The sequence below is a fragment of the Engystomops pustulosus genome, chromosome 3, assembly GCF_040894005.1.
Source record: "Engystomops pustulosus chromosome 3, aEngPut4.maternal, whole genome shotgun sequence".
In the NCBI taxonomy this organism is placed as follows: domain Eukaryota; kingdom Metazoa; phylum Chordata; class Amphibia; order Anura; family Leptodactylidae; genus Engystomops; species Engystomops pustulosus.
Window position 1 is genome coordinate 23,773,560 of NC_092413.1, and position 11,934 is coordinate 23,785,493.

An 11,934-nucleotide genomic window follows, 5' to 3' on the forward strand; every position below is an offset into this window, starting at 1 on the left:
AGGGTCTTGGCTTGAATTTTTGTTTTCCATCAATTTGGTGCTGATGCTCGTTTCATTGGTTACCAGGGGTTAGATTAGAGCACCTATGACCCTTCTATGTGTAATCTGAACAGATTTAGAGCTACTTGGTCAATCTTAAAAGGGGTTCTCCAGGAATTGCTATTGATGATGGATGCTGCAGGTACCGCTCCTATTCACTTATAAGAAAGGAGTGCATGCAGTTACAGGTCCTGGCCATTACGTCTGGCACGGACTGCTTACCCCTCTGTGTTCTCTGTTTTAAGGCTGGTTGAACAGCAGATCTGTGCAGATCCCGGATGTCAGACCCCGCCGGTCGGATATTGATAACCTACCGGAAGGTCAATTCCTGGGCAACTCCTTTTTGGAAGGAAAATTCTAGTGGAAGATGACTTTTTTTGGGGGGGAGTGACTCTGGGTTTTTGGATTCTTTGTTACAGTAAGGTTTTACACTGCATCAGCTAGAGGCGGTTATGTACATCGGGGGTGCTGTGATCTGACACCATTTGCCTGGCCGATTAGCCATCGCTTATCTTGTAGTGTGGGCCGAGGGTCTTTTGGATTATCCCTTCAAGGAACCAGTAAATGACACTGGACTCCATCTAGGTTTTTCTAATCTTCACACATTCGCCTGATGTTCCTGTCGTTAGCACTTATATAGAAGCCCATGAGTTCGTTGCTCCTCCGTGTTGGGTAGACAATATTCGGAACAGATATCTGCATTGTAATGTGTTGTGCAATAAGGTCCTAATCATCTGGAGGATTGTTCTGGTCCTTGGGGAATCGTATTCAAACCCAACTTTAATGAAAGTGTTACTGTTACCTTGAGACTTGTAAAACTGATCTGGGTTTTTGTTTTTTTTTGTCATTTTTCCCTTGCGGCATATGCCTTTTTTTGGGAACATTTTCACTTGGGTTCACGCCTTCTATTGTCATTTATATCCCATAGATAATGTAAACTAAGGAGTAGTGCAAGAAACCTTTTTTTTTTTGTTTTTCAACTTCAAGGGATAAGTTTTGGAGGGCGGGACTAAAAATGGGTATTTCTTGGGTATTAGACTGACCTAGATTGGTGCATGTAATAAGGTATGTTGACATCGAAACATAAGGGGCGGCTTTCTGCCATGCTTGGTCAACATACCTTGTTCCCCTGAAATCGGTTAACTTTTGTAGAGAAGTAGGATAAGGCACCTCAAGGGTCTAGGGAGGAATAGAGGGCTCCAGATATGTTGACCATTCATGCATATAATTTCGTTTTCAATGCGAAGGGCCTTTTTGAGGGGATTTTAACCTTTTAGGTGAAGGCAACAGGGACTTGATACCCCAACACAGTGTGAGTATCTGTTTTATGGGAATTAGACCCTGTTCACAGTATATCTAAAGTATTGGCTGATGTATACCTCTATAGGTCTACGTTGGATTATTTTGCCAATAGACCCTGGAGCTGCACTCCTACGTCTAGTGCCATTCATGGTGTAAACAGGAACTAAGGTGGCATCTAACATTGGACGCCTGAGTGATATCACGATAGTGTATTGATGGGCTAATTGTTAACGTGAAGCGGCACCATGATCATGTCTCTGTATATCGCACAGTATTGTAGCCCGCTATCCCATAATCCTTTATGTAATAGCATTGTCTTCCATTCTGGAGAATCCAACACATTGTTTAAAATTGGGATCTTATATACTGACCTGTTGGATGTCTGTCGACTGTATGTTTTAGGGACGATTGGTCCGCATGGCCGGCCTGTTGTAACATTTCACTTGTTTAAGGAATGAGTAACAGACTTTCCCAAGCAAAATGAGTGGTTTTCCATGATTTTAATGAGTGACTTGCCTTTGATAGGATAGTACTTGTAAAGCTTAAAGAGGTATTCCCGCGAAGACGAGATACTTATAGCCGAAGTATATTTATACTCACATTCTCTAATTACCTATTAACAAAAATACAACATTTCACAGATATAATTCCATCCTGTCTCTAACAGCCCTGGTGTTTTATGATTTTGGTTGCCCCTGTGATCTGACCTTAATTTTCTGACTATGAAATTTTTCTTCTCATGAATAGCTTCTCCTGTCTGCACACTGCAGTTCTCTCTGCCACCTGCCCCGATCCCCTTACATTACCAGACCAGCTCAGACACAGGCCTCTCTGTTCAAGAAGCTAAATGAAAGTGTAGATAAACCCTGAACCCTGATAATCTAAGCACATTCTCAGCACACAGCACTAGAGGGATTATGAAGTGTCTGCTTAGAAAGTCCCTGCCCACACTCCGACATCACTGAGTGATGGGAGCTAAAACAGCAATAAAATTGTAAAGGGGTTAAAAATATCTTTGTGTAAACATCACTAGGGGATTAAAATTGAGAACTTTTTTTTTTTTTCATGGCCAAACCCCTTTAAATCTGTGTAGGGTGGTAAATTTGAATAACTTCTGTCACTGCTTGACCTGTATTGGGTCATCCCTGATCTTTGTCATGGCTGACATACCAGGCTTGGTAGTTGAGTCTTTAAGACTTGTTCACACTTGATCCGTGGATGCAGTATTGACTCCAGAGCCCCTTGTTACAAAAGCTGAGGTCTGTTAGCCAAATCTTCAGATTCCTAGCCTGCCTGCCCTTCCGACCATCTACCAACCAGTGTCTGGCGTTCCTTGTGCCATATTGTTTCGGGGGCCCAACCTTTTATAAAAACCTTCTGTATCAGCCTTTAAATTGGTTTGTCTTCTGATGGGTTTCTGGGGTCTAGTATTGGGTAAGGGCCTGGACCCACTCCTTTGGACTATTCCTAAACAACCCTCCACTTGATGGCAAAGAACAGTGGGGAAAGTTGGCTTAAAACCTACCTGATGGTTTTGTTTTTGGCACCTGGTAGTAGGACACACGCATGCTCGGCTGAGCATGCGCAGAAACGGAGCGAGATCTCCTAGACTGATGGGTGTCTCCTTTGTATGACCAGTCCGAGTGACGATGTTTCTTGCACTACTCCATGTTTTCTCAACTTTTTCACCCCTGTATTAAAGCATCCGATTTATATAATTTAATTATATGCCATTTAATATTTGGGAACCTGCGGTGTTTAAGGTCCTGTGCATTCTTTGCAATTGTAAATATTTTTTTTTTTTTTTTTTATACTGCATTGGCACTTTAAATGTTAACCCCTTTGGATTAAGCAGAGGGAGGGGTTAATGGTGTGCTCTGCCACTGTCTGAGACGGACAGCTCGGTGGCATTGGACAGTGTTGCAGATGCTCCCTGGGCCGTGTTCATTCGTCGCACGTGTCGGTGTTGGTATGAGCGCGGTCACTCAGATTCTTGTCTGTGCGTCCTTTTCTTGAGCGAAGTTGAAGTTCCACGTTTTGCGAACGCATCCTCGCACCCAAGTATGGTATAGCCGGCAAAATGTCCGACTCTATGGTGGAGAGCGATGGGTGCACCGGAGGATCCCGTTACGCAGTCTCCATACCTGTAACACTTTTTTTTAAAGTTTCCTTTCTGAGATGGAACATCTCTATGCAAACCTAACAAGAAGTGTTTATTGCTTCCTGTGCCTTTTTTTATGACTTTTTGTTTTTTTTTTTTTTTTTTTCTTGTCATCTTTTGGTGCTTCGAGTCTTCATAAGCTTCAAAACTCCTCCTCCCACATCTCTTGGCCTACTCTGTTATGTAGAGTAAGGCTTAAGAAAAGATGGGATTCTTGGCCTAATCTTTTTGTCATCCCTGGAAAATTTATGTTATCTATAATATATTTTTTTTCTCCCTAGACACAGAAAAAGTAACCCCCAAATATTAGCAAATTTTTTCCTAATTAATTTTTTTTTGCTTTTAGTTTTATTATGGCGCTTAAAAATAAATAAAATATACTAAGAATTTGTACTGGTGAAACGTGAAAAACTATTTGAGTTTTTTTTTTGCCCTTCTCAAGTCAGCACACACGTAAAAAAAAAATATTTTCAATTGTAAAAATTTGGTGAAATAGCTGATACCACCTTAAGGCCTTATGCACACCATGTGTAAAACGAGGCGGCAAACCGGGCCGGGTTTGTAGCTGTTCTGGCAAACTGCGAATTCAGGCAGGAATAGTATCGCATTGTGACCCGGTTTGGCCAGATAAAGGCCACAAAAACGGTTTTGTGCACAAGGCCTATAAGGATCGCACCAGCTCCCAGATCCCCAAAATTTAAAACCAGCATTTTTGTAAGACTCTTCCTGTTTCCGAACAATATATCTGAGAATATTACAGCTTTATGTATGCAAATAAGAGTCTAGGTGCAAAGGGGTTTGTGGGGTTCTGGCCACGGTTTCTGGTGAACCAGTTTTCCTTGTCTAAACGGATGTGATAGACACTAAGCACTGGAAGAAAATGGGTGCTACAGCAAGCACTGTCAACCCGCTCCCGTGGATGGAAATTTGCATTTATTTAGAAAAAATGTTTCCCAATTTTAAGAAATCTTAACAGACGATGGGGATTTTACTTGTGCGGTGATATGGGAGTTGGTAGACTAATCTTTTAGTAGGAAGATCCTTATGTATCCTCTACTTTATGACGTATATATCATATAAATCTAAATATGAACCCGATGTTACACCTACAGTTTTTTGGGGGATGTAAATTTAATTCTTATTACATGATTCCTCTTTGCTAGGCCCCCCCACGTCCCCCTTACATTGTAATCCAAATAGATCAGCTATAAAGGGTGTAAATATTTTACTTCAATATATGGAACAGCAAATCCCTCCTCAACGCGGCCGTACAACTTGCACATAGGCCATTCCTCTTGGTTCCTCAAAAAAAAGCTTTAAGCGGGTTATATATACAACTAGAAACTGGTTATTTCACAAGGCACCAGAATTTTGTAAATTTGAGCGAACTGCAATACTTCACACGGCCTGTAGAGGAGACTGGCGCTGTTGGTTTACCGGTTCCATTGACGGGGGGGGGGGGGGGGTAAAGACATCAGGACAAAAAAAAACTTCATTTTTATATGTTCTATATAATAAGTGTACAATATTGTGCACCATATTTTGGTCTATTGTGTTCATTGACCTTCTTATTGGCCTCCCAGTACAAGGCCTTGTAAGTGCTGAATAATATCCAAGGCAAATAAAAATTTGGAGGAGGTCACAAACCTCGAAGCTTCCCCTCTGCCTGAGCAATTGGTGCGCATTTGTTTTCCGCGCCCATTATGCTACTAAGGCTTGAGTGGTCTTGTTGAGCGCCATCCATGTAGGGTGTCGGAAGCAAACTACTAATTGTTGGGTACAAAGTGTTGCAATTGACGGGGGCGGTGCAAGTTTTTTTTAATTTTTTATTTTTGTGTACTCAATGGTAAACTTTATTACTGCCAAAGGTAACCAGATTTGTAGGTGAGGCATCACAGAGAGGGGTTGTAGCATCTACGATCTGTTTGCTCCAGGGCAACCTACTGGGTATATTTGATAATACACCCGATTAGTGATGGATGAACATCCCACAACTATATTGCTAAACCATCCAAGTTGTGCACCCCAATACCCATTTTTGTTAAACCAAAGCATAGTGCCCCCCTCCCCCACACACCTTTTTTTAATTTTATTTTGTTTTTTGTCCCATTCGTGTGTATACCAAAGTATTCTAGACTTACTAATGCGTTATATGCAATTGTGCTGGAACGATTCTCTCTGTGTGCACTTTAATTGCCTTCGATGTTGTAAAAGTGTTTTGAATCGCTTTGACACGAGGCATTTTACATCCTATACTTTCTTTTTTGGCTACAGTGTAAAAGTATTTCAGAGGGGCGACTAACCCTTCACGTGCCGGAGGGGGCTGCCGCGTAACTGCCCTCGATGCGTTCTTTACCCGTTGAGTAGCGCGAGGCTATACAAGGTTCTCGACTCCTTCTTAACACTAGAGATTCCAGTGTATGTGGACGTGTACATAGAACTGAAGTTTATAAAGTTATACGTGTTTGTATTTTCAGCCATTGTGAGTGTACAGTACATATAAAACTTGCGTTCAAAGTACAAACCTGTTAGATTAGTTGCTTCTACACCTCAGGGGGGGGACCAAATCACCAGCATGAAGTTGCACATGATCTATATATATATAGTGCATTTAGCGCGTCGGTCTCTATAGTTCCCCTATCCTGAAATTGGCCCCCTACCTAAGCTTCATCCAAAACCTCTTCTTTCCATGGCTGCTAGCAGTACGACCTCTGGATGGAGTGGTCACGCCCGCTTTAATTACCGTTTTTACGAAGGTCCGATATTACACTTTCTAGAAGTGTCTGGCAATGTACATGCACCCCCAGCCCTTTTTAGTTGCAACCTTTTATGGGATGTTTGCCCTGTAGATATTTGTGTGATGTGAAGAAACCAGATTTATTTTTTTCCCCGAATTATATTGAACAGTAGATTGTAAAAATTTAGTTAGAACTCTTAAAAATAATCACTACGAAATGGTATAAACTTTCGAATAAAATTAACATCTCGACCTGTTCGCAACGTGTGGTGTGAGGATGTTGTTTCGGCACCTTGTGAGAAGTGGCTGATGGCGTTCTCTACTTCTTGTGTTCTGTAAGTGGACCAGTATCCTACATCCATCGACCATAAACACCTTAGATTGGCCATGCTGGGCACCGCTCAGGGTGCATGTGCTCCTAGTAAGGTCTCAGCGGGTAGTAGACTCTTGCCAGACCACCATGGTGTCAACTTGAGAAATATCCAGCTTGTTGAAATATTACGTACCCAGTCCTTCATGTGATACTCCCAAACAGATTAGATGATCTATTGGCCTTCAATAAACTAGGTAGGTTCATCTAATGTTTTTATGTGCCATCATGGAGATCGGTTCGACTCCAACATTTTTAGCCATTATGTGAATTGAAGTGTTGAATTTTTAGATGGGTGTTGTCATTGAGAATGGGTTATTGCAAGGCATGTCACTTCCAGGCCACTAGGAGGGGCACTTTTTTAGTTCTATCAACCAAATGGCTACCTTCATTAGTTGTAGGTAGTTTGTGCACTCTTAGGCCAACATCAGGCTTTCAAAAATCTTGTAGCCCCAACATGACCAAAAGTGGAGAATTTGTTGGACGTACATTTGACCTACAGTATTTTTCGGACTATAAGGCGCACCGGAATATAAGGCGCACCATCAATAAATGCTAAAACGTCCAGCAGGTGGCAGGCCTGTGCACAGTTGAAGGCCGCTGTTGTCTGTTAGTACGGTTCATATATAAGGCGCACTGGACTATAAGGCGCACAATTGATTTCTGAGAAAATCAAAGGATTTTTTGTGCGCCTTATAGTCCAAAAAAAAAATACGGTAATTCGAAAACAAATGTTGTCCTGGTTCCTGAAACCCTATGTACATGTTGACTTATAGATGATATAGAAGATTGGTCTCCTCTGTGCATTTTCTACTCAGAAGTTTCTTGAAAATTCAAACTAAATTTGGCCAAACATTATTGGTCTTATTATCGAAACCGAAGGCCCGTTGTTCTGCGTAGGGTTGACCGATCGTGAACACCTTGTTGTTTCTGTATTTGTCGGCGACTCATGTTTTTCCGCAATGTACTGCAGTATAATTTGCATAAAAGGATGCCAACGACCTAGAGGTGACCATTTGCTCTCGCGTTTTCTGGACATATATACGCGTTAGGCGTTATTTAACTGTTGGCCAAGTCAAAGGGTCTTTTTGGCTGGCCATGTTGTTGTCAAACATCCACAGTAATGGCATATTATTAAAAAAAAAAAAAAAACCCTTAATATTAAATCAAGAGCAGACATATTTTTTTTTTCTTGGTAGAACAAAGTTTAAAGGTCCATAAAGTCTCCCTGCATCAACAATGTAGGATTATAGGGTAAAGACCCTTAAAACCGGGCTGATGCCAACTGGCCTATAGTCGGGGGAACTGGGGAGGGGAAATTCCTTCCCGATTTTTAAAGTATGGCAGTAAGAATAAATCCCTGGATCGACATGCCACCCCCAAAAAGTTAAGTCGGATGTTTTTGTTTTCCATTAAAGGCGTCGAAGCCCCTCTTGAACTTTTACTAGTTTGTAAAACAAAAAATTTTTTGTGATCCATTAGCGTTTGTAAAAAAAAAAAAAAATTTGTATTCATTTTTACCCATTTTGTTTTTTTTCATTGGTCTTATGGGAAATTACAGTATACATTTACCAACCTTTTTGTCTTTAAATGATCTTCCAAAATAGGTTCGGGGAAAGGGTGAAATGTGAAGGAATCCAATTTTGTGTGTTCCAGTTTGAGCAGTTTTCACCCGTGCTGTCGTTTTGTCATAAACATTACAATTTTGCAGACCTTGGGCTTGTGTCGGGTAACACCGCAGTATTTTTTTTGTGGAAGGGGGTAGTGTGGAGGACTTTAAAATATTTTAATGAAATTGGTGTTTTTGAAAGCGAAATAAATTGATGTAAAAGAGAAGAAAAAAAACTTGATAGAATTTTAACGGAGGGTTTTTCATCTTGCACTGCTGATCCTCCAAGATCAGCCAAATAAGTTTATCAAAACTATTTTTGTATCAGAGGCTTTACAGTAAGAGTATCTTGTGTCGATATTTTTATAACTAGTAGTAGCTTGGGTTTTGAGCAGTGGTGACTACTTTCCCCTCCCTCAAATTTTTTTTTTTTTTTTTTTTTTTTTCAAAGGTAGAATGTGGTAGATTTATTTAATATCTTTACCTTTTCTCCTCATTCCAGTAGTAGCAAGGATGGGGATTAACAATGGTTTGCCGCCATATTAACATTGGGTTGGAACTCTGTTGATCTGTCATGGATTTTTAACAGAAACTTCTGCAGAGACTATTAAAAATCCTGTGCCTAAAAAAAGTCTTATTGGACTGGCCCACCAGGGAATCGGAGGATTCTACGGTGGGCACGACACTTACCTGTTACCAGACCCCATAGATTGCAGCAGAAGACAAGGCAGTTTGGAAAGTGGAAGTAGAATCTGCTTCTCGGAGTTGGTATAGGCTGGTTTCCCAGAATAATTTTATCTAGTGGGCTCAATGAACCTGATATGATATGGTCGTCAATGGGACCTCTCGGACCATGTTGGTGTCTGGAGGTTGTCCCGCATATTAGAAATTACAAGCAGAGATCTGAAAGCCTTAATAACATGAGTGCTGTGTTGATGGCTATGGAGCATCCATGTCTGCGAAGTTTGCACTCTTAAAGGGATATTCCAGCCTGGTGATACATTCTGAATTGTCAGAACAGTGGACATGGTCGTCCCTCCTCACCACAGGCTTCAAGTCTGAAGCTAGAACGAGTCTGCGTGATGTGACCCTAACCAATCACCAAATATCCATTTGATGGATGATGAACACATCTCGCTCGAATACCCTTTAAGCGTTTTATAAAGCCTTTCCGATCTGCCAGGTGCAGACACAACACTGCTGTGTAATACAGATGTAATACATCCCAACATCTAACAAATGGTTTCCCGGCCAAAAACGGAAAATGTCCCACTTTTCCCATTTCGTTCAAATCCCATTAAAGTTTTTTTGTTTTTTTTTTTAACCTTTTACTACCTAATCCAAAACACAACGTCGCTAAAAGACTCTCATTTTTATTGTCTACTTTTGCAATAAAAAATAAATAAAAAATTCCCAACTTGAAAGCTCAATCCTCTATAGCAGATGTTTTAAAAGATTTCTCTAATGGCTTAGCCTCAATCCCATCCCTTTTCCTAATAGAATCACGCCACGCTTTTCATTTGTCACCATCCGAGGAGACATCAGATGAGTCGGGATTATCGGAGATAACGTGACCCCAATGCCTTATATAGAACCTTGGTGCAATTTCTGTTTATTTTATTTATTTTTTTTCCTTTTATTTTCACTTTTGTGGAGAACTTTACATTTTGTTGAAGGTCTATATGTTGTAGATGTTTTAACATCTAGATTTTGTTCATGTAGAACCACGTTGGGTTAAATGAGGCGTTTCGGTGGGTGACGACTCGAGGAAGTTGCTCCATCTGAAAGTCCGAAGTTGCCGAACAATCTGTTTTATTTAAAACCTGTACCCCCCCCCCCCCAATCTGTTCCCAGTCAATACCTTATAACTCTGACAATATTAAACTCTAGAGGCCACAACTTTTATTTTACTCAACAGCTGACATTCTTGGTGCTTTGACTTCTATAATCCTGTCTTAAATCTAAATAAAGGTAATTATGTATCTGTTTCCCCCGCGTCTACTGTTTTTACTTGTATCTACATTGTTGGACGTTTTGTGTATATGCTTATGCTTTTAAGGTCTAATGCACATGGCTGGAGGAGGGGTGAGTACACCTCACCCCTCCCCTTTTTAATAGAAAGTCGGACAGTGTGACCTGGTGCCATAGACCTCTATGGGGGGGGCTGTAATATGGCAGCAATTTGTGCTCCATATACGGTTGTGTGGATGAGGCCTTCAATTGTCAAAACAAAAATTTGCAGCCTACAATTTTGGGCCTCGTGACACTGATCTCCCAGGTTGTAAGATGGGCAGGTGGAGGAGGATCGAGCGCTCCTCACTCTTCCCCTCTCCATAGGTGGCTGCCCAGCCAGATCACGGTACAGTACGGTACACACAATACTAGCAAACGCACATGGGGTTCGACGTACCTCCATCAGTCCCCCGTTGCTCCGTCAGACTAATGGAGCAGACTGCTACGCATGACTTCTCTGCTCCATTTAATCTCTATGAATCTGACGGAGATCAGTGAGTGCTGTGCTCGGCAATTTCTGTTGGCACCATAGAGATTAATGGAGCAGAACGGTCATCTGCTCTATTAGTCTGATGGAGCGACAAGGGGTCTAACAGAGGTACGTGGGGACCCCTTGTTTTTGAGTCTTGGCACTGAGATCCCCACTGATCGGCAAGTTAGGCCCTATCCCGTGGATAGGACCCAACTTTTGTTTGTGGGAAAACCCCTTTTAACAGAAAGTGCACTTGAGAACGTAGATGCAGCATAAGAGAATAACACAATGATGGATGATGATTGAACTTGTGTTCCTGCAGGACTGAAGTATCTGATATAATTTTTGACTGTTCTGCAATAACTGGGTTTGGTTGATCCACTACTATGTCATACAACACTTTACTGTTAGTGCAGCGAGAAAACTTTATCCCAAAATAAGTTACATAAACGGTGTGTAATGAATATTTGGGTCGTCTCCATGACGTGATGATGGTTTTTTTAAATCCAGATGTTGCCTCCATTGATGAATTACAGCTATGGTTTGGCTCCCGGCACATAGTTGTGAGTCACTGCAATAAACCACAGATCGCACAAAGGGAGGGATTGTTCTGGTGGACTTGAGGTGCTCTTTTTTTAGGTCCGTAAACACAGGTGTCATGTGCGGAGCAGTTTGGGCTTTCAGTCCTTGAGTAACTGGTGTTTTGCATTTTGGTCATAAAGGGCATCTACCACTAGAATGAAAGATTAGGCATATGAGCTTGAGGGGCTCCAGACTCCATTAACTCACTCCCGACGCACGTCTTAATAGTATGGCACAAGTCGGCTGTGGGTGCTTGGATAGGGCTCATGGGCTGAGCCCTCTCCATAGGTGGTAGGTCTTTGCTGCATATTGCAGAAAACACTTACCGGTAACACCCACAATCAGTGCTTGTCCATCGTTCCTTGTGAAGTCTTAGATGGGCAGTGATTGGTCACCATGACAGCTTCGGGTCTTCCGAAGACCTGAGGCTGTCTGGATTTAACCTATTCATTACAATGTGCGATTCACACATTGGGGGTCATTTACTAAGGGCCCGATTCGCGTTTTGCCCACGGGTTATCCGAAAATTTCCGATTTGCGCCGATTTTCCCTGAATTGCTCCGGGATTTCGGCGCCGGTATGCACGCAACGGAAATCGGGGGGGCGTGGCTGTACGAAAACCCGGATTAAAAAAAAACACAGCATTTAA